The sequence below is a fragment of the Pinus tabuliformis genome, chromosome 6 (genome assembly GCF_031772625.1).
Source record: "Pinus tabuliformis cultivar Carrire ecotype Pingquan chromosome 6, CPIR1, whole genome shotgun sequence".
Classification (NCBI taxonomy): Eukaryota; Viridiplantae; Streptophyta; class Pinopsida; order Pinales; family Pinaceae; genus Pinus; species Pinus tabuliformis.
In genome coordinates, this window is record NC_142292.1 from 1,079,805,976 (window position 1) to 1,079,827,350 (window position 21,375).

At 36.4% G+C, this 21,375-nt stretch overlaps 1 pseudogene; it reads right to left on the reverse strand.

Annotated features, from left to right (window-relative positions):
* Window positions 1-9,201: 9,201 nt before the first annotated feature.
* Window positions 9,202-9,872, reverse strand: LOC149262655 (actin-100-like; annotated as a pseudogene).
* Between the last annotated feature and the right edge of the window lie 11,503 nt (window positions 9,873-21,375).

Genomic DNA, 21,375 nt, shown 5'->3' on the forward strand with positions numbered 1-21,375 from the left:
CTTGATTTGTAGAAGAGATTTTTACAGGATATCAAGCGAGGGTTGATCGGAAGCGGTTGAGTTGGTTGCTGGTGGAATTCGAATTTGCAGCAGTGTTTTCTTGGTGACAACGCAGCAATGTCTTTCAACGGATTGCGATTGGAGTATGCTCTTGAGGGCAGCTCAAACTATATTGCATGGAAGGACAGGATGGAGGCAGTATTGGATGATAACGGGCTGAAGGAATTCATAGATACGGATATCCCAAAGCCTACTGATGCTACTCAAGCTGATGCTTGGCAAAAGAAGATCGCAAAATGTCGAAGAATTCTGTTGGAGGGCGTGAAGGATCACATTGTATCCAGCCTCCATGGAAAGGCTACTCCATATTTGATGTGGAAATCATTAACAGAATTATTCCAAAGCAAGAGCGATCAGAGGAAGCTGGCGCTCAAAGATAAACTCAGAAACATCAAATGCGAGAAGGGAGAAAGTATTCCCAAGTATCTCACGAAGTTCACTCAGTGTCGAGATGAGCTGGGAAGTGTGGGGGTTACTGTCGATGATGAGGACTTGGTGAGCTTGGCTCTCCTTGGTCTTCCGAAGAGTTGGCATTCCTATCAGGACTCTGTCAATGGTCGGGAGAAGTTGCCAGGATGGGAAAGACTATGGTCAGATCTTGTGCAGGAGGAGATCAAGCGGAGTACCAAGGACGGATCTTCGTCAAAGGGAGCTGATGAAGAGAATTGTGCTTTGGCTGCCAAAGCAAAGAAAGGGAAGAGCAAGAAAGCTTCTCAGTCTGGTGCGAAAGGCAAGAAGCAGGATATGTCCAAGGTGAAGTGTTTTCACTGTCACCAGCATGGACACTATGCCACAAATTGTCCGCAGAAGAAGAAGAACAAGCAAGCTGCTGGATCTGCAGGGGGAGAGGCTTTAGCTTCTCAGTTTGAGCTTGATTTTTCATTGATCACATGCTTGGTTTCAAGTGTGATGGGATCACTGTGGTTTCTGGACAGTGGTGCGTCTTTTCACATGGCGGGAGATAGAGATTTGTTCTCTGATCTGGAGGACAAAGATCTTGGAGTGCACATCGAGATGGGCGATGATGGTAGATACAGTGCGACCGGTATCGGTACCATTTCCTTTGAGAGGGAGTTTGGTAAACCCTTTGTATTGAAGGAAGTCATGCATGTTCCAGGATTGAAGAAGAATCTCATCTCAGTGGCGATGTTAGAAGACAAGGGGTATGATGTTGTTTTCAGCGAGGGAAAGGCCTTCCTGCGCAGCAAGACAACTGGTGAGACCCGGAAGATAGGGGTTCGAGTAAGGAACCTTTATCAGTTGCATGTAGATGGATGCGCAGCAATGGCAGGCAAGGCAGAAGGATTGGTGAGCCGGGATGATGGTGAGTTGTGGCACAGGAGATTGGGTCACCTTCACCATGGAGCCTTGAAGATACTGCAGCAGATCACTACAGGGCTTCCTAAAGGCACACTTGCGCAGTCAGATCAATGCAAGGGGTGTACTTTGGGGAAGTTTGTGAAAGCCACCTTTCATGAGAAGGATAGTCGCGCCACGACGATCCTTGAGAGAATTCATACAGACGTGTGTGGACCTTTCTCAGTTGCTTCGACAGCAAAACACAGGTATTATGTGATTTTTGTTGATGATTTCTCTCGTAAGTGCTGGATCTTCTTCATGCAGAAGAAGAGCGAGACATATTCAAAGTTCTGTGAATTCAAAGCACTGGTCGAGAAGGAGTCGGGGAAGAAGGTGAAGGCTCTTAGGAGCGATAATGGTGGTGAATACATCTCGGACGAGTTCAAGGATTTCTGCAAGGCAGAAGGGATTCGTAGAGAGCTCATAGCTCCCCATAACCCACAGCAGAACGGGGTAGCTGAGCGGAAGAACAGAACGATTGTGGGTGCTGCACGGGCAATGTTGCATGATCAGGGCCTACCCCTTCACTTGTGGGCGGAAGCATGCAATACATCAGTTTATGTGCAGAACCATTGTCCTCATAGGATACTTGGCATGAGTACACCTGAGGAGACTTATTCTGGTAAGAAGCCTGATCTTTCTCATTTGAGGATTTTTGGTGCTAACGTTTACATGCATGTGACGAAGGATGCCAGAAAGAAGTTGGAACCGACTGCAGAGGTTGGGATATTTGTGGGGTACACTGATACGCCCCACAACTATCGTGTGTATTTGCCAGACAGTGGTAAAACTGTTGTGCGACGGGATATAAAATTTCAGGAGGAGAAAGCCATGAAGTGTTCGCTTGAGAGGGAGCTACACTTGCATGCAGATGAGGAGCTATTAGTTCCTAAGGATGAGCTTCAGGACGTGGATCAGCCACAGGACGAGGTTCATGGAGTGGAAGAGACCACTCATGCAGCGCCAACCATCAGAGGGCGAAAGCGCTTGACAGAAGCTGAGCGACTGGCTCAAGATGCAGAGAAAGTTGTAGGACCACCTACAGCCCAACGCAGGCAGAGACAGTCACCTGATCGGTACACTGGATACATGGCTCTTATGAGCAAGTGTGTTGTGACTGAGCCATCCTCTTTCGAGGAAGCTGTGGAGGATCCCGCATGGGTAGACGCCATGGTGGAAGAGTATGATTCTATTGTCAGAAACAGTGCATGGGAGATTGTTCCTAGACCGGAAGGGAAATCAGTGGTAGGTTCGAGATGGATCTACAAAGTTAAGCAGGCAGCTGACGGGAGTGTGGAGAAGTACAAGGCAAGATTTGTTGCCCGAGGCTTTTCACAGATTGAGGGGATCGATTATGAGGAGACCTTTGCACCTGTCGCAAGGTATTCTTCCATACGGACGATTCTTGCTCTCTCAGCGCAGATGGGATGGCACATTCATCAGATGGATGTGAAGACTGCGTTCCTCAACGGAGTCATTGAGGAGGAGGTGTACATTGAGCAACCCGAAGGCTTTGAAGTCTTCAGCAGTGAGTCGCATGTGTGCAGGCTCAAGAGAGCGTTGTATGGGTTGAAGCAAGCACCATGTGCTTGGTACACACGGATAGACAACTATTTCACAGGACTTGGATTCTCCAAGAGCGAGGCGGATCCGAACCTATACCAGATTGTGGTGGAGGGTAAGTTGCTTATCATTGTACTGTATGTTGATGATTTGATTCTAACGGGTGATGAGCTGTTGATACTGTCATGCAAGAAGGATCTTGCTACAGAGTTTGAGATGAAGGATTTGGGCCTCCTTCACTATTTCCTAGGATTGGAAATATGGCAGCGCAGTGGTGGACTGTTTGTTTCTCAGGGCAAGTATGCTCGGGAGATACTGGAGAAGTTCAACATGCATGGCTGCAAGCCTGTTGATACTCCTCTTCCTGGAGGTTGGAGGAAGGAGGATGCCACTTCGGGAGAAGAAGTGGATGCCACTGTTTATCGACAGTTGGTGGGGTCGCTGATGTATTTGGTCAATACACGACCTGATATATGCTATGCAGTTAACCAGCTTTCACAAGCTATGGTTAAGCCTACCAAGCTCTTCTGGAAGGCGGGCAAGCATGTATTGCGCTACTTGAGAGGCACATCGGGATATGGTTTGTGGTACAGACAGGAGGATGAGGTGAAGCTATGTGGCTTCACGGATGCAGATTGGGCAGGGAGCCCAACAGACAGAAAGAGCACATCAGGAGGGGTCTTCAGTATCGGATCGACAGCAGTTTCTTGGTACAGCAGGAAGCAGAGATCTGTGGCACTCAGTTCAGCGGAGGCCGAGTATATGGCAGCAAGTTTGGCTGCATGCGAGGCTATATGGATGAGGAAGATCCTGGTTGGTTTGTTCGGTTCTCATTTGGATCCTACTGTGATTTACTGTGATAACAAAAGTTGCATTAAACTCTCGGCTAATCCTGTATTTCATGATAGATCTAAACATATTGACATCAGGTACCATCATATCAGAGATTGTGTGCAGCGGAGGATCATGTTACTTTCGTACCTTCCAACGGAGGATCAGGATGCTAATATTCTGACGAAGGCTCTCACCAGGAGCAAATTCGAGTACCACCGAGGCAGGATAGGGGTTGTTGATAATCCATATCTTGTCGAGAGGGAGTGTTGAGATTGCAACAAGATGATGGAGCTTAGTGAAAAGAGTCGCCTTCACTAAGTGGGCCCGCAGGCTATTTTTGGCGCAAGTCTATTTTTAGACTATGTCTATTTTTAGACATATGGATCATGTCTATGTTTATGGATGATTGATCAAGTTGGGAAAATAGATGGACTTCTATTTTTGATGAAAGTGTGAGTGATCAAGTCTATTTTTAGACTGGCTGTCAAAAATAGAAAAGTCAAATATTATTATCTCACAATAATATTTGGACTATAAACTTAATCTTATTCTCTTGGAGCACTTCAGTTTGAGCTACGGAAGTGGCACATGCAGCTGTCAGAAGGAAATTCGTTTTTCTTATGTGTCAGTTGAGTTGTTGCATGCATGACTTCAGTTAGAACTCAAGTGAGTTGAGTTTAGTGGACTGGAGGTACAGTTGATGGAGTTGTGTTCAGTTTAACTTAGTTAAACTGGTTGTAGTTAGTCTAACTGCAGATAGACTAATGATGAGTTGTTAAACTAATTATTAACTCATAATACAACTAAAGAATACATCAGTTAACTCAGTTGCATGTCAGTGCATGTTCAGTTCAACAGGGACAGGTGGTAGAGAATCAGATTGCTATCAGTTGTGACTATAGTTGTGCACCAGATCTTGCACAATCAAAGGATTGAGTATGCCAATGAGTTTGCTCACGTATTTGGCCCGCATTTTAGCCTTTTCTCACGTCCACAAAGAGTGAGTGACTATTTTGCAGGTGAAAATCGAGTTTGGGAAGAAATTCTCATCAGTTCTTGAGCAGGTATTGAGCAGTGGAGGCAGGCAAGCAGTGGGGCAGATTTGGAGATCAAATCTGAGCTGTATTGTGTGTAACAGAAGGGCATGGTACTGGATTGCTTGTGATAAGAATTGTACTTTGTATTGTTACATGATTCAATCAATATAATATACAGATAGTTTGGGGTTTTTAGCGAGATGCTTTCCCCGGGATACATACTGTGTTTATGAGTTTGATTGATGCTTCTATGTGTGCCTGTGGATGTTTCTGCTTCTGTAAATTGATGATCAACGTAGAGGAGATTATGTATTATACATGTTCCGCTTAAATTGTATGATCAGGATAATCTCTGTTGAATATGTGTTAAATTATTCAAAATTTCTACAGAAAGAAGGAGGATTTTTAGATAACACCATCTTCATAATGTACTTTGGGTGTTGGATCAAATTACACTTCACAATGCTAATATGATGTTAGGGGATTGGGTGTCCTATGATGAACCTAATTACGTCGTAAGGCATTTCCCTTTGAAATCAACTTTCGTCTAGAGTTACGTGTACAATTCTGAGCCTTTGATTTAATTGTTAGACGATTAAAATAATCTTACCCATCCAATTGATTAGACCGGTATGGTACAATAAGTTAGTTAGAGATTTAACTACAAATTATAAAAATGAGATGTGACCCAGCAGATCAACCTCACCCTTGCCCTCACTTGAGGCTATGCTACTTCCAGGTGCTTCTCTGAATGGAGACCTCGCACTTGCCCTCGCTCGACGATGCTTCTAGGTGCTTCTCGGACCGGATTGGAATTGATCCTCTATGCTATTTGCATTCACTCTCTACAAGATTAAAGTTGGATGCCATGGGCGTGGTGGAGGACAGATAGGCTTAAAGAAACTACTGTTGCGGGAAAGAGAATTTGGCTCCCTTTCTTCTCTGTTTTATTTCAGGCATAGGAATTTGGTTTTTTGGGTGTAGCTTGCTTCAAGATTTTTGTGTTGGTTTACCCATTTCTGCTTATTACATATACAGGAAAAGTGGCTTATTTGATAAAAAACCCAAGGGACATAGGCTTTAGAATCCATGAAATGTTATATAAGTTCATTAAATCCACAATAAATTTGTTTCGGAACTATGAGTTCACAAAATCAGGGGACAAATTACATTATCCTCTCAGTGGAATCAAAGGAATTGTCTATATAGTCCTTTTTCAGAATCAAACCTAAATATTTATCTAGAGTTTTAATAATCTAGGGCTTTAATATGAAAGATTTCCATTTTTGGAGGATTTTGCAAGGAAAGACACTGGTGGAAATGGATCCTATAGAGAATATAAGGATGGAAGACACCCGTGGTTTAACGTTTAAGACTTTCAGTGGCACGATGAGTGGTTTCATTGGGGGTATGTCTGGGGAGGTATGGTGGCCAGATGGTATGATGTGCCGAAGGTTGAAAGGAGCATTTCAATTTCAGGTTTGATCAAGACTATGCAACTTATGGGGAGTTGTGGTCTCACATTTGTTGCAATTGGAGGGGTCTTTGCATTGACCAATCACGTGGTTGAGAAATTTCGAGAGAATGACTTTTGCAACGAAGCCATGGGTGGCTTTGTTGCTGGCACCTCCATCTTGGGTTTGAGAGGTAGAGATTCTACTTGTTCGAAAGCTCTGTTTTTTCTGGGAAAAATTCTTCTAAATTCAATTATAGTGCTGATAATTAATTATTTATATTAGACAAAATGCTTACTTTCATTATTATGTGGAAATTAAACCCATGGATAATATGAATATATTACTATTTAATGTAACCTTCTTACAATATACAATTCTAAAGATCCCTTTTGTTAGAAACCGTGGGTGGGTATCTTTTCTATTATAATGTCTCCCCAAACTTGTATATGGCCCTGGTTGCTTGTCATGTTTTTCTTTGCAAGATGTTCCCTAGCCTCGAGGGGTGAAACGTGTCTCTAAGATTTGAACATTGTTAGGAGCATGTAACACACCTCTTTCCTAACCAAACACCCTTGTTGGCATGTAATTTTTTAATTCGATGTCTCCAATCGACTTTTTAAAGCACATGATGGGAATGACAATTTTATTTTCCTGTCGATCCTCTGTGGGTGTGGGTTGTATTTTAAATCGAGTATGATGACACACATCTTCAGTTCAATTTTCTTTAGTTAAGTACTCCTGCCAACTCGGCAATTTCATAAGGTGTTTCCCCAACAACACCTTGAATTGGCAAAGAATACAAGGGTTGTCATCCTTGAAAAAAGCACTGGCAAGCAATTCACGCTCCTTGCATCATATACTAGATGGAAGAACTAATTCCTCCTCACATGACATAAGTTATGCAAGAAGAAATACAGTGGAAGAAAGTAACTACTCTTATATGAGGAATTGTAGTAGATTGAATTGGCAAAGAATACAAGGTTTGTGTATATTATAGGAAAAATCACATTGAAGACTAATAAGAGCACTGGGTCTTTTGAAGGATTACTGATTGACAAGATCTATGGGTTTCTCCAAAACAATTGCAAGTTGACTCTGTCTCCCTACAATATACCACCTGTGCATTTACTTCAAGTCAGAATGGTGCAAGAAATTTAGAGTTCCTTCACACAAAACTGTTATAAGACAATAAAATTATAAGCTTTTACTCATAATAAAGCTTTTAGGGCCGTAAAGTTCCTGATCACTCGAAAATAAGATATAATTTCGTACTATTGTTACTATTTTAATAGATTTATAAGATTTCAAAATGCAAATTTCTTTTGAGATCAGAAGAAATAAGCATTGAGTTTTTTACCATTTCTGCAATAAATCATGAATCATGTAGAGTGAACTGGTACATACATGCTTAATGTTTTGTGACTAGTGGAATGGATAAAAATGATAACAGCTCATTACTTTTTAGTTTCAATCCTTCTTTTACAGTAAGGCTCCTATCTTTTGATGAAATGCAGAGGCTGGTAAATTAAAATTTTCAAGAAATCCCAGGTAGAGTTTGTTAAGAGGGAATTTTAAATTTTAATAGTAACTCCTTTTTATCCTTTGTCCTAGGAAATTTGTACTGTTGTCACTTTAGCAGCCATTGTAGCCAGTCAAGCATTGATTACAGCAACATTCTCAATCATAAGACATTCCATGGCTCTTAGTTGCTTCCCTTGAGTGAATATTGTGCATACCTCACAAAATTACGAGGGTTAGATCTATTCACTTGAAGTTAACTATGTTCTCGTGGTTATCTGCCTTGCAATTGTCATAGGATTCCGTGATGGAACACAATTTGGCAATGCATATGGTAAGAATATACGAATTTATATCTGACTACCGAATTTGGTAGTTTTTATCGATTCCTTTGAGTTTCCAAGGATAATTTTAGGTGTTTGGTGGTGCAGGGGTTGCAATGGTTGGGGTCATGTTCATTACGACGTGCGTAGTAATCTTGGTCATGATTGTGGTTTGGAACATGCATGTTTTTCTTATATTACCCTTAACTCTGTTTTTTGCTATCTTTGAAGGAGTTTATCTATCATCTATATTGAAAAAGGTGCCACAGGGAGGTTGGTGTCCCTTCCTGATTGCAACAATTTTGGTCATGCTTGTGGTTTGGAACATGCATGTTTTTCTTATACTACCCTTCACTCTGTTTTTTGCTATCTTTGAATGAGTTTATCTATCATCTGTATTGAATAAGGTGCCATAGGGTGGTTGGTGTCCCTTCGTCATTGCAACAATTTTTCTGACCATAATGTTCTCTTGGAAATAAGGAAGGTAGAAAAAGTATAAATATTTAACACGGAGAAAACTTAGCATAGAAGGTTTGAATGGATTGGTTATCGGGGTGAATTCACTTGTACCAGGAATTCATTTCTTTTGCAGTGACCTTATTTCTAACTTACCACCGATTATTGAGCATTATGTAAAGAATGTGGGGTCTCTGCATGAAGTTCTTTTCATTGTCACCATAAGAATGGTTCCAGTCAAGACAATACTTTTGGCGGAGAGATTTATGGTTGGAAAACTAGAGCCAAAAGGTGTATATAAATGTGTAGTCCAATATGGTTACAAAGATGCCCCTAACATTCAAGGATCTGAATTTATCAACTAGGTTTTTGAAAGCATAAAAGACTATCTCAAGCTTAGAGGAACTCATTCCTCCTCACATGACAGAAGTTATGCAAGTAGAAATACAGTGGAAGAAAGTAACTACTCGTAGATGAGGAATTGTAGTAGATTGAATTGGAAAAGAATACAAGGTTTGTGTATGTTCTAGGAAAAATAACATTGAAGACTAATAAGAGCACTGGGCCTTTTGAAGGATTACTGATTAACAAGCTCTACTGGGGCCTGTGACCAATAGAGGGGCTAGACTCATCATATTCTGATTTTGAAATCCACATCTGCAATACACATCACAAGTGCATATTTTTATGTGAATCCAAAACTTTTTCCTTGATAAAATTAAGAAGTGATAAACGAGATACAATATGCAAAATGAAGCGAGTGGCAATTGTAGTTGTATTACATACCTGCTGGAAAGTACTGAGAGAAGCCAAAATAGACCCTCCAATCCAGACACTGTATTTTCTTTATGGAGGTCCCACCACCTTAATCTTCATGCTACTGGGAGCTAGTGAAGTAATTTCCTTACTCATTCGATCTGCAATCCCTGGAAACATTGTGGAATATTCCCATACAAGTCTTTACGAATATCCACATCACACTTCATAATAGAATTGTAAGTAGTCTCATGGACTCCAGCTGCTTCCATTCCTATTAAAGATGGATGGAACAACACTTTGGCACATCTGAACCGTTCTGCACTGATGGTGATTACCTGGCCATCAGGAAGCTCATAGCTCTTTTCCAGTGAAGAGCTAGATTTTGCAGTCTCCATCTCCTATTCAAAATCTAGAGATACATAGGCTAATTTCTCCTTCATATCTCAGACAATCTCACGCTCTGCGGTGGTGGTGAAGGTATGCCCATGTTCTGTAAGAATCTTCATCAATGCATCCGTCAGATCACGCCCAGCAAGGTCCAGTCTGAGTATGGCATGAGGCAAAGCATATCCCTCATAAATTGGGATAGTGTGTGTGACACCATCACAAGAATCAAGCACAAATATTGCAAAGGAAATGACGTAAAGCATAAATTCGTAAAAATTAGTAAACAAAATGTCATTCAGAGTTAGAATGAATTGTTCTTTTGCATGAAAACAAATTATGACTTGGACCGATCATATTGAAAGAATACCTCACAAAAATCAACATGTAATAAGACTCTGGTCTCTTAGTGCAGTGGTGCATTTGGAGGGTTAGTGCAATGATGCATTTGGGGGGTTTGTGCTATTTTAATGGGAGCAAATTGTTTAATGTGACTCATTGAGTTGGATTGCAACATTTTGTTGCATGAAGCAAGTTGTGACAATGTTACGAGTGGTAAAAAAATAAAAATCATGGAGTGTAGGATTTATCATAATTAATGTTTCAAAAAACTTTAGATATAAAAAACATTTAGGCATTGGAGAAAATTGTTTACTCTGAGTCGTTGAGTTGGATTGCAACATTGTTGTTGCATGAAGCAAGTTGTGACAATCTTAAGAATGGTAAAAAAAAAAACTTCTTTGAGTGCAACATTTATCATAATTAATGTTTCAGAAAGATTTAGATATAGAAAACACTTAGGCTTGGAAACACACAATATGAGAAGCAAAATCACAGAGATTCAGCTACTCTGACCTCTTGGGCAACTATATCTTCTAGCTCTACAGTACAAAGTGTTTCTATGCATTCAGCATGATAGGTATCAACTTATGTTCCACGCACCAATTTTAATTCATTTCATATTTGAGGACATCTTTTTCAATTTTCAATTTTTTTTTGAAAAGTTCAGCATTGTGTGTATTACTGTAATTTGCATTGTGTCTATTACTATAATCTCACCTTTCAGAAGTGCTTAGGATTCTCAGTCAGAATGTATTTTTTTTATACTTACAAGTAGTTGGATGTACAATTCTCCTCAGTCTCTTAGAGATCAGTCAGATTGTACAAGAGCAAGTTTTGTAGTTTTTTGATACCTACATATAGATGGATGTACACTTCTTCTAGCATAAGAGACCAAAAGGCAGCTACAACAATATTGAATAACAAAAGAGTAAATATTTCTGTGTGAAAAAATATAGAAAACACTTAGGCAGTGGATCCTCGAAGATTATTACCCTCTAAAAATCTTTTATACAAATGAACAGGCCCATGTGAATTGTTGGGAGTGATAATATTGTTGGGTTGTAGGATTTACTTGGATTAGCATTTTCAAAACCTTGGCCAATTAGAAAAATCAAGATGTTCTCAACAAGTTGATGCTAATGGAGTAGTATTGGGAGTGAATAAGTGTAGGGAATGGTAAAATTTTGAAAACTTTAGGATTATGGCAATCCATGGGCCCACATGAATCATCAAGAGTGGTAACTTGTTTTTGAAAATTGTTATATTACAATGGTAAGTTGGCATTGACTTGTAGGATTATAAAGGAGGTAGTTGCCTATTCTTTTTTTTTTTTTTCCAGGAAAGAAAAAACCAATGGGCCTTTGTATTAAAAATATAAAGACTCTTTACAAATGACATTAATATTCAGCATATCTAGTGTCTTTAACTGTAACACAAAAATAAACATATATTCCATTTTTGTAACAAAATACGTATGGATTGGTCACAAAGTTATTGTTGCATGAATTGAATGGTGACTTGAGAATGACCTCATTTCAATAGGTCCATGTGAATCATGTGCCAAGAGTGGTGAGTTATATGTTGGCAGTAACTTTTACAGTTATAAAATACTTATGAATTGTTCTGTTGCATGAAAACAAATTATGACTTGGACCAATCATATTGAAAGAATACCTCACAAAAATCAACATGTAATAAGACTCCGGTCTCTTAGTGCCGTGATGCATTTGGAGGGTTTGTGCTATTTCAACAGGAGAAAATTGTTTAATGTGACTCATTGAGTTGGATTGCAACATTGTTGTTGCATGAAGCAAGTTGTGACAATGTTACTAGTGGCAAAGAAAATTAAAATATCATGGAGTGCAGGATTTATCATAATTAATGTTTCAAAAAACTTTAGATATAAAAAAAATTTAGGCATTGGAACAAATTGTTTAATGTGACTCGTTGAGTTGGATTGCAACATTGTTGTTGCATGAAGAAAGTTGTGACAATGTTAAGAGTGGTAAAAAAAATTAAAAATCGTTGAGTGCAAGATTTATCATAATTAATGTTTCAGAAAGATTTAGATATAGAAAACACTTAGGCTTGGAAACACAGAGTAGGAGAAGCAAAAGCACACAGATTCAGCTACTCTGACCTCTTGGGCAAATACATCTTCTAAATCTACAGTACAAATTGTTTCTATGCATTCAACATCACAGGTATCAGCTTATGTTCTAGGCATCAATTTTAATTCATTTCAAACTTGAGGACATCTTTTTCAATTTTCAAAATCTTTTTTAAAAGTTCAGCATTGTACCTATTAGTATAATCTCCATTATGTCTATTACTATAATCTCAACTTTCAAAGGTGCTTAGGATTCTCAGTCAGAATGTATTTTTTTTATACCTACAAGTATTTGGATGTACAACTCTCCTCAGTCTCTTAGAGATCATTCAGATTGTACACAGTGATTATGAACAAGTTCTGCAGTTTTTTGATACCTACAAGTAGATGGATTTACTGTTCTTCGAGCATAAGAAACCAAAAGGAAACTACAACAAATTTGAATAACAAAAAAGAAAATATTTCTATGTGAAAAAATATAGTAAACACTTAGGTAGTGGATCCTCGAAGATTATTACCCTCTAAAAATATTTTACACCAATGAACAACCCATGTGAATTGTTGGGAGTGATAATATTGTTGGGTTGCAGAATTTACTTGGATTAGAATTTTAAAAAGTCTATGGAGAGCTATAATTCTCCAGAAATACATTTCTCATGCATCGATATTGGATTGGATAAGGTCCCCATGGAAATCTATCAAGAATGTTTGAAGTCAGTGGAAAGCTTGGGTGCTAGGTTTTGCTACGGATGGATATTTTCTAACTGAGTAAGTTGGTAAAAAGGAAAATGGAAGGATAGGATCTGGATCCTATTATGGGGTGTGGATATCAAAATTTCTTAAGTCAAATCTGAAAAACCATGTTCGTGAAAAGGGATTTATAAACTTCATCAGATTGTAGACCCATTAACAACAAATGTATGGCAACAGGAATTGAAATCAACCACATGTTTGGGCATAGATGTGGCTTGGTCTAAAAATTGGCGAATGTCTCTGAATGAGATGAAAAGAATTCATGTTAGAATTTGAGATGAAGAGGACTCTCTGATGTGTGCAAATAATAAGGCTACAAGAATATATACATCAAAAATGGGATATGAAGCTTTAATTGATCCAACTGGTCTAAATGATATGTGGTCGTGGTCTATAAATCTAGAAAATAAAGCTGGAAAATAGAGGACCCATAGAAAACAATATTTTTTCTCTATCTAGCACTTACGAAAAAGGTCCTAACTTGGGACAGTTCAGAGAAAAGAGGGAGACAAGGCCTCAGTAATTGTATGTCGTGTACAAGGGAAATAAAAATTATTCCTCATTTATTCATCTACTACTCATATGGTCCACATTCGTGGAAACATATCAAGAAATTGACTACAATAAATTTTTGGAGGGGATTCACAATGGAAGAATGTCTTCAAGACTTGTATCCAGAGAAGGATCTACGAGAATATAGAGCAATTCCATGTTTAACCTTATAGGGTATATCATTGTCAAGAAATGCTCAAATTTTTTAAAGAACCCAAATTCCTACTTTCCAGATATACAATAAGCTCTGTGGACTTTATCTAGGATGCAAAGTGTCTACGAAAGTCAAACATCATTGATAGTCCAAAAGCCAAGATGCACATGATATGAATGGTAAAGATGGAATTCTGAGTAGTATCTCTAAGTATCACTTCATCAAGTACAAGGCTTGCCTGGGCACTTGAACAAACAATTTTGCAGAATTGAAGGCTCTTCACATATTATTAAAGCTGTAATGGATATCATGAGGTTGCAAATATTCAAGGATTGTTCTTTGGTCATAAAATGGATGATTATGAGATACATATTCATTGGTAATTGGATGATTTGGCGAGGAAAATAAAGAAGGCTACATTCAGGTTTATCTCTTTCACAAATGGTTTCCATTACCATAACATGCTAGTAGATGCACACTACCAAAACAAGCAGAATGGGTTGAAGTTGGATTTGGTTTGCCAAAAGAATTAAACAATGGTAACTTGACACAAATAGGTACATCTGTTTTTAGCAGAATATCTATTTCCTGAAACCATATATATATATATGGTCCTTTATGGTTTTTGAGCAGTCATATGAATTCATATTTTTGTACATGTTGATACTTGAAGGTATCAATTCTCAGGACTTTAAAATGAGAAAATATTCTGTTTTTACTGATGGATGTTTTTTGAGAAAATACTCAAAGAAATATATGAGAGACACTTGAATCCCAATGTTCCATGTTAGGTGACTTAGGTCGAAATACATTGAGACAAAAACCTTGGCCAATTAGAAGAATGAAGATGTTCTCAACAAGCTGATGCGAATGGAGTAGTATTATGAGTGAATAAGTGTAGGGAATGGTAAAATTTTGAAAACTTTAGGATTATGGCAATCCACGGGCCCACATGAATCATCAAGATTGGTAACTTGTTTTTGAAAATTGTTATATTATAACAATAAGTTGGCATTGAATTGTAGGATTATAAAGAAGGTAGTTGCTTGTTCTTTTTTGTTAATTACGTTCTGTTCCAGAGCTATCAGCTTGCTCCCTATAAAATAAAATAAAAATCTTATTGTTGCTTCAGTGTGTCCTTATGTTTTCTTTTTATCTCAATTGTCTTCTCTCTGGCACCTGCCTATACAAAATTCATTTCCTGCTTTAGCTCGGTGGATAGAATATCGACCCTCCATAAAACTCGAATGCTTTGGGTGCCATAGATGAGAGCCAAAAATTGCTGAGGTTTTTCTGAATGAATAATACTCCTTGAGTTAGTGCAACTTATAACTCTTAGAAGGATCAATTCAACACAATTATCTGTGGAAATGGACATAAGAGATCCAAAATTAATGGCTGAAAAGGGATGGAATAATAAAAAAGTGTACCAGTGGTTCATCCACTTGCATACATAGAAAGTACTGCTTGGATTGAAGTGTATATTTCCAGCTCTTTCATGTTTGTTAATTATTAAAGTTGTTGCTCAATCCAGTCTCTGTAGGACAAGTTGTGGTGGCTTACCCATCCAATATCCTTTTCGCGTTGATGATGGGTGTGGGAGTCTTGAAAATAGATCATTGCTTGTGTGCACCATAAGGACACCCACAGGGAGATATATTTTGAATAACATCACTTCTAAGAAAAATCAAAGATAGCGTATGCAAATTGTCACACATAATAAGCCATGATGTTGTCAAGAATAACATGCTGTTAAAAATTAAGTACTTATTCTTCAAATGATCAAGGTATTATCCAAACTTATATTGTTCTAGAATCTGTTAGTTCCGACGATGTTTAAAGTACTCTTCATTGTGGTTGTCTTTTTATTTCTGGTGTTAATAATAGTTTGCATTTTATACCAGGAAGGTCAGACTTTTATAACTTTTCAAGTCTTTTAAAAGTATTTTCATTAGTTTAAAAAATATGTTGTAATGTTGTCGTAGAGTCCTCTGTTACCGGAAAGCTGACAAATAGACTGGTTTTTGGTTCTGTTCAACAAATCACTCTGCACTTACACTTAGCCTGCATAAGAAGTTGCATGCTTTTTTTATATTGAGAACATATTGAGAACTTAAATGATATCTACTTAAAACTTGAGAGTCAATATTATGTTTGGTGGTTCAATAAATCCCTGTAATTTTCATTCAACCAGTTTTTAGAACTTTATTTGATTCACAATTTTTGAAACTTTTCTAACAACTTAAGGAGTCTGGGAAACTATTTGTAGGGTTAGAAATACTAGCTTTGGTGGATATTTTTGAACTTAGATTTAAGTTTTAATGGAATTATTTTAAAGCTGAATATGTTAGTTATTACTAGAATATACTTGTTTAAATTGTTACAATATTGAACCTAGGTCGCGAAGATAACGACATTTATCTTAATAGTCTATACTACATATCAAAAACTAAATAAATATTATCAATCATTATACTCACTAAAATTATATTTAAAATTAAATTCAACAACTTAAAATTAAAATTTTCTAAATTTCTAAGCAAATTTTAAATCTTCCAAAACTCTACCCAAAAAGGCTGCAAATTTTTACAATATTGTATCAAAAATTACAAAAACTATTTTACATTGACAATTTTGAAATTTGGTTTTTTAACAAATAAATTTCTCTATATTATGTTTATTTATTATGGTATTGAGATGAATCTTCTAATATAGAAACTATTGTTGAAATATTTATTATTTTGTTTTTTAACAAATAATTTTTTCTGTATTATGTTTATTTATTAGAGTATTTAGATTAATTTTCTAATATAGAAATTACTGTTCAAATATTTATTATTGTTGAAATATTTATTTTTAAAAATAAACCTAACAGCTTAAAACCACTTGCATGTCAAGCTCAATTCCATAATCAAATTTAACTATTTTGGTGTAACCAGCTATGAAAAGCAAAGCAGCTATGAAAAGCAAAGCAATTCAATTCGTTTCAAGGTGAGAAAATTTAGCTCATAGCAATTCAATTCGACTCAAGGTGAATAACTTTGGCCACTAGGTGTTGCATTTGGTTGTAATTTATTGGGTACAATATCATTAAATCAAGTCTTGAGTGGGCTCATTCAATAATCGTATAGCTTTGTGATTGCACGCAAGCCCACTAGACCTGCACTTGAGTGTCATTTTACAAATCATTTAGTATTCAGATGTTGCATTTGGTTGTAATTTATTGGGTACAATATCATTAAATCAAGTCTTGAGTGGGCTCATTCAATAATCGTATAGCTTTGTGATTGCACGCAAGCCCACTCGACGTGCACTTGAGTGTCATTTTACAAATCATTTAGTATTCAGATGTTGCATTTGGTTGTAATTTATTGGGTACAATATTATTAAATCAAGTCTTGAGTGGGCTCATTCAATAATCGTATAGCTTTTTGATTGCACGCAAGCCCACTCGACCTGCACTTGAGTGTCATTTTACAAATCATTTAGTGGTCAGAAGTATTCTTTCCTATATATATATATATATATTTAAGCATCATCGACGGTGGTCCTCCTCGTCCTATCTTGGAATTGTCCTCGTCCAACCTTATTGGTTATTTTTTGGGAACAAACTATAAGGCAGCTTTGAATTGTCCTCGTCCAACCTTATTCGTTATTTTTTCCGGACAAGCTATGAAGGCAACTAACTCTAGAGTGTGTTGCACTTCATTCATGGTGGCTGTGATCTCTACGACTCGACCACAAACTCTTTAGCTTCGCATTGTTAACTATCAATATATTCAACTTATTTCTACGTGTAGAACCCACCGCGCCACTAGTTGTTTCTTCGCGAAAACGACACATAGTAGCCATCGGCTTCGGGCGACGCAGATAGAATTGAAACTGGTGTTGCTCTGTCTTCTATTTCTGGGAATTGATATGAACCGTAATTTCATCATCCGGGCACTCCATGCCGTTCAAACGTGGACTCCTTTCATGCGCCTTCAGGAAGAATGATGAGATAGTGCCGAAAGTGGCTATGAGAATTGTTGCTGCTTGACGACTTCTGCCCAATAGACTTGTTTCATCAGCCAAACCATCCCTGTCTCTCTCTTCTAGAAAGAACATGCATTTTACTGAACTCTTATCAATTGACTTTCCTGGCATCGCCATTAATTTTTCCAAACACCAGCCATACCCACATCATTTCAATAGTACTTACCATATCGATGAAGACCAAGAACGGGCCCTACACAAAAGACAGATCAAACTCCCCATCTATATACTTCCACTCAGCCGAGGCTGGCAAGAATATTAGACGATAAACATGCCACGTTTGAATAAACTACTAGAAAGCTGTAAACTCACGAGTTTTTTAGTGCCGTTGATCGTGCTCCTCTGATTGATTAAATTTAATTCATTTCCGGCTTTGTTTTTTGGTCGGTTCTAATGGATGCATACCACTCGCTCATTCGCTTTTTATAAGGACTCAGACTATTGCTTTATGAAAATGCGCTACTTGAAACCAATGTGACTCAACTATATACAAAATAAAATGTTGAAAATTCAAAAACTCATTGGACTCGCTAGTCATGTGCTCTCTCATGGGACCCCCGAGTACTTCGATAGCGATGGCCATTTTAGCCAGTTGAATGGAATCTTATCCCAGTGGACAGTGACAACATGGAAGGATTGTTGGCCAAGCACAGTCTGACTAAATACTAATCATTAAACGTGAGAAACAGGTGAGAAACTTTAGGTTAAAAAAAATCATAAAATATCATCTGCTTGCAGCTTTTTCTTGGCATAGAAGAGTGAACTTTGTCTCTGGAATTACGAGTTTTATTGTAAAGCTAGCTTCCCTGTATTTGTTTTAGAGATGGGGCGGTACAGCAAATTAGCATGCTGTTTTATTTTGGTGTATGCGATGCTTATACATATGATTAGCGATTGTCATGTTTTAGCCACACCCGAACCGACATCTCAACAAGTATGTAATTCGCGACTTCTGATACGACACATATTTTGTGAACATGGGTTCAAATCAGGCAGACAGGCGCGGTTTGTTAGGTATGGATTTCAGAATATACATCCCGAAAGCGGACCGACGCCAGAAGAAATCCAAGTCGATAGTTCTCCGTTGGCTTCCAAAAATGTTACCAATTCGTCGCACCACCATAGAACGCACCGTATTCGTCCAACTGCAGCAGCAGGTATTCTATTTGCCATTCTTTTCTTAGCCGTATGCTCCGCTCTCTTCTGCTTTATATATGGGTCGACCGAAAGGGACGTTAGTAGAATTGACAGCAACTCTAATTCCGCCTGCACTCGTCCTAATCAATTCCATGCAATGGATGTTCAACGAGGATAATTTTCGACCTCTCACCTTTTCTATTGCAAAACGCATCAAATCTATCTGAAGGCTTTGTGAATTTGACTGCTTAGATAAGCGGGCCGCTGGGAAGCGGTGAGCCCGCGAAGTCCATAAAACAACAGAGGCACCCACTTACGTCTTCGATTTTATATGTAGTTTTATCTGCCGTTTGAATCTAGATGGAAGCGTGTTCCTCTAATTTAAAGGTGTGCTATGAACAAAACAGAAGTATCCGTGAAAAAGGTATGATATCTGTTTGGCTTCGATTCATTAATGTGAAAGATACTGAACAATTTTTCCCTTGAAAACTTCTGTAAGAAAGAGTTCCGATATATTGACGACGCCTGTAAACTATCTGAACATAGCGACAAGTTTGGGTGAAAATTAAAATGGCCTTTTAGGCTCATGATGTTTGAATGCGAACGTATTTCTTTTCTTTTCTTTTCAGCTGGGTTTAATTTTGTTTATCTCATCTCAAGATCCAGTGAAATTTATGAAATCAAGCTATAATTTTTTTTTTATCATTCATAGCTCTTGATTCATTCGAGTTTTTCTTGATTAAAATTTTTAATTATTAGATTTTTTTAATTATTCTTATAAAATGTGCGTTCCATTTCAGTTAAATGTGCATTCCATTTCAGTTAATTTTACATTGACATAACTTTTCCCAATATTTAGAATAGTTAATTTATAATAAAAATTAAATAGTTTATTTATAATCCAAAAAAAAGCTTTCAGTTTAATTTTTATTTATTTATGTTATTTTGTTATTGAGTGGAGAGGTTTATTCTATAACTTAGTGTGAGAGAATGTTTATAATTTTGTTTTGTAAATTTGTCCTCTCTCCAGATTGACATGTGTCTTCTTAAAATAAAAACAAATTATGCTATGTGCTTTTTTAAAGTAAAAGCAAATTATGTTCTAAATAGAAAAATAATATTGACTATAATAATAAAAAATGAATAAGCTCTAACCTAATTAGAAATGAAAAAATGGATAAGTAACATGTTTAAATCTTATACTTTAACTATTATAATGTTATATATAAAAAAAATATTCAATGTGGATTATCAATAAAATATTTTAATACGAATTAAGAAATTAATATCGATATATACTTAAAAATATATTAATAATAATAAAAAAAACATTTTAATTTGGGCTATAAAATGTATCTATGTACATGTTATGTAAAATATTTTAATGACAATTATGTATATAAAAGAAATAAGTGTTTACACTTAAAACAATTATTTGGTCTTATATATACTATATATAACTTTCAAAAATATAATTTAAATAATGAAAAATTACACATTGTATTTTTCACTTTAAAGAAATTTACACTTAAAAAATTTGATCCCTCTCGACTTATGTTATATCCGTACTTAAAATAAATCTTTGTTAATGCTTTTATCAGGTTTTCTCTCTCCAACTACAATTTATACAAACTTTTTTCTTAATTTAAACATATTCTAAATTAACATAATATTTCTCTGTAAAATTTCATTTCTTAGAATGGCTAATGATTTATGCCAAAATGAATTTGTTTAACCAATTTTTTTAATTTATTATGAGATTTTTCCTTTTCAAGTTACAATTCACACCTACAGTTTTTTTTTTTTTTTATCATAGTTATTCTAAATTAACAATATATTTCTCTAAAAAATTAGTTGATAATTTAATAACAAAAAACCTCTACTTCTATTAGATTAGTTTTTTTTTTAAATTTATTCCTACAATAATATGAGACTTTTTACTATAATTTATAAGAATATTTTTATTTTGATTCACAATTATTAGAAATTAATATAATATTTTTTAATAAAATTGATATTTTAATATTTTTAAGTAATAAACATTTTTTTGTTGAAATAATATAATTGTTTTATCCTTTTTAATTTGATATTTTAAATATAAATTCTAATTATTATTAATTCAAAATTTATAATATTTTAATTTTATTATAAAATTAGGGTTATATATATATATATAACCCTAAAAATATTTTTAAACATATTTTTCAAGGTCTGGCATGAATATGAAAAAGACATGAACAAGTACACTAAACCTTCTAACTTTCGATAATGTCATGGAAGAAATGAGAGGAAGGTTCATTCTTTTCAATGAGGTTGTCCTTCAAAGAAATTAAAATTGAAAATATGATAATCGAACATAAAGGTGTTGGAATGCTAGTGTGTAACAGACGAAAATATCCAGTTGAAAATCACAGATTGATGAGAAACTGTGGGCAAAAACAATATACTAGACAGATATACAAAAATGCAAGAAAACCTTGTGATAACATCCTTTAAAAATTAGTGAACTAAAAAGAAAACACAAATATGCATAAATGAAAAA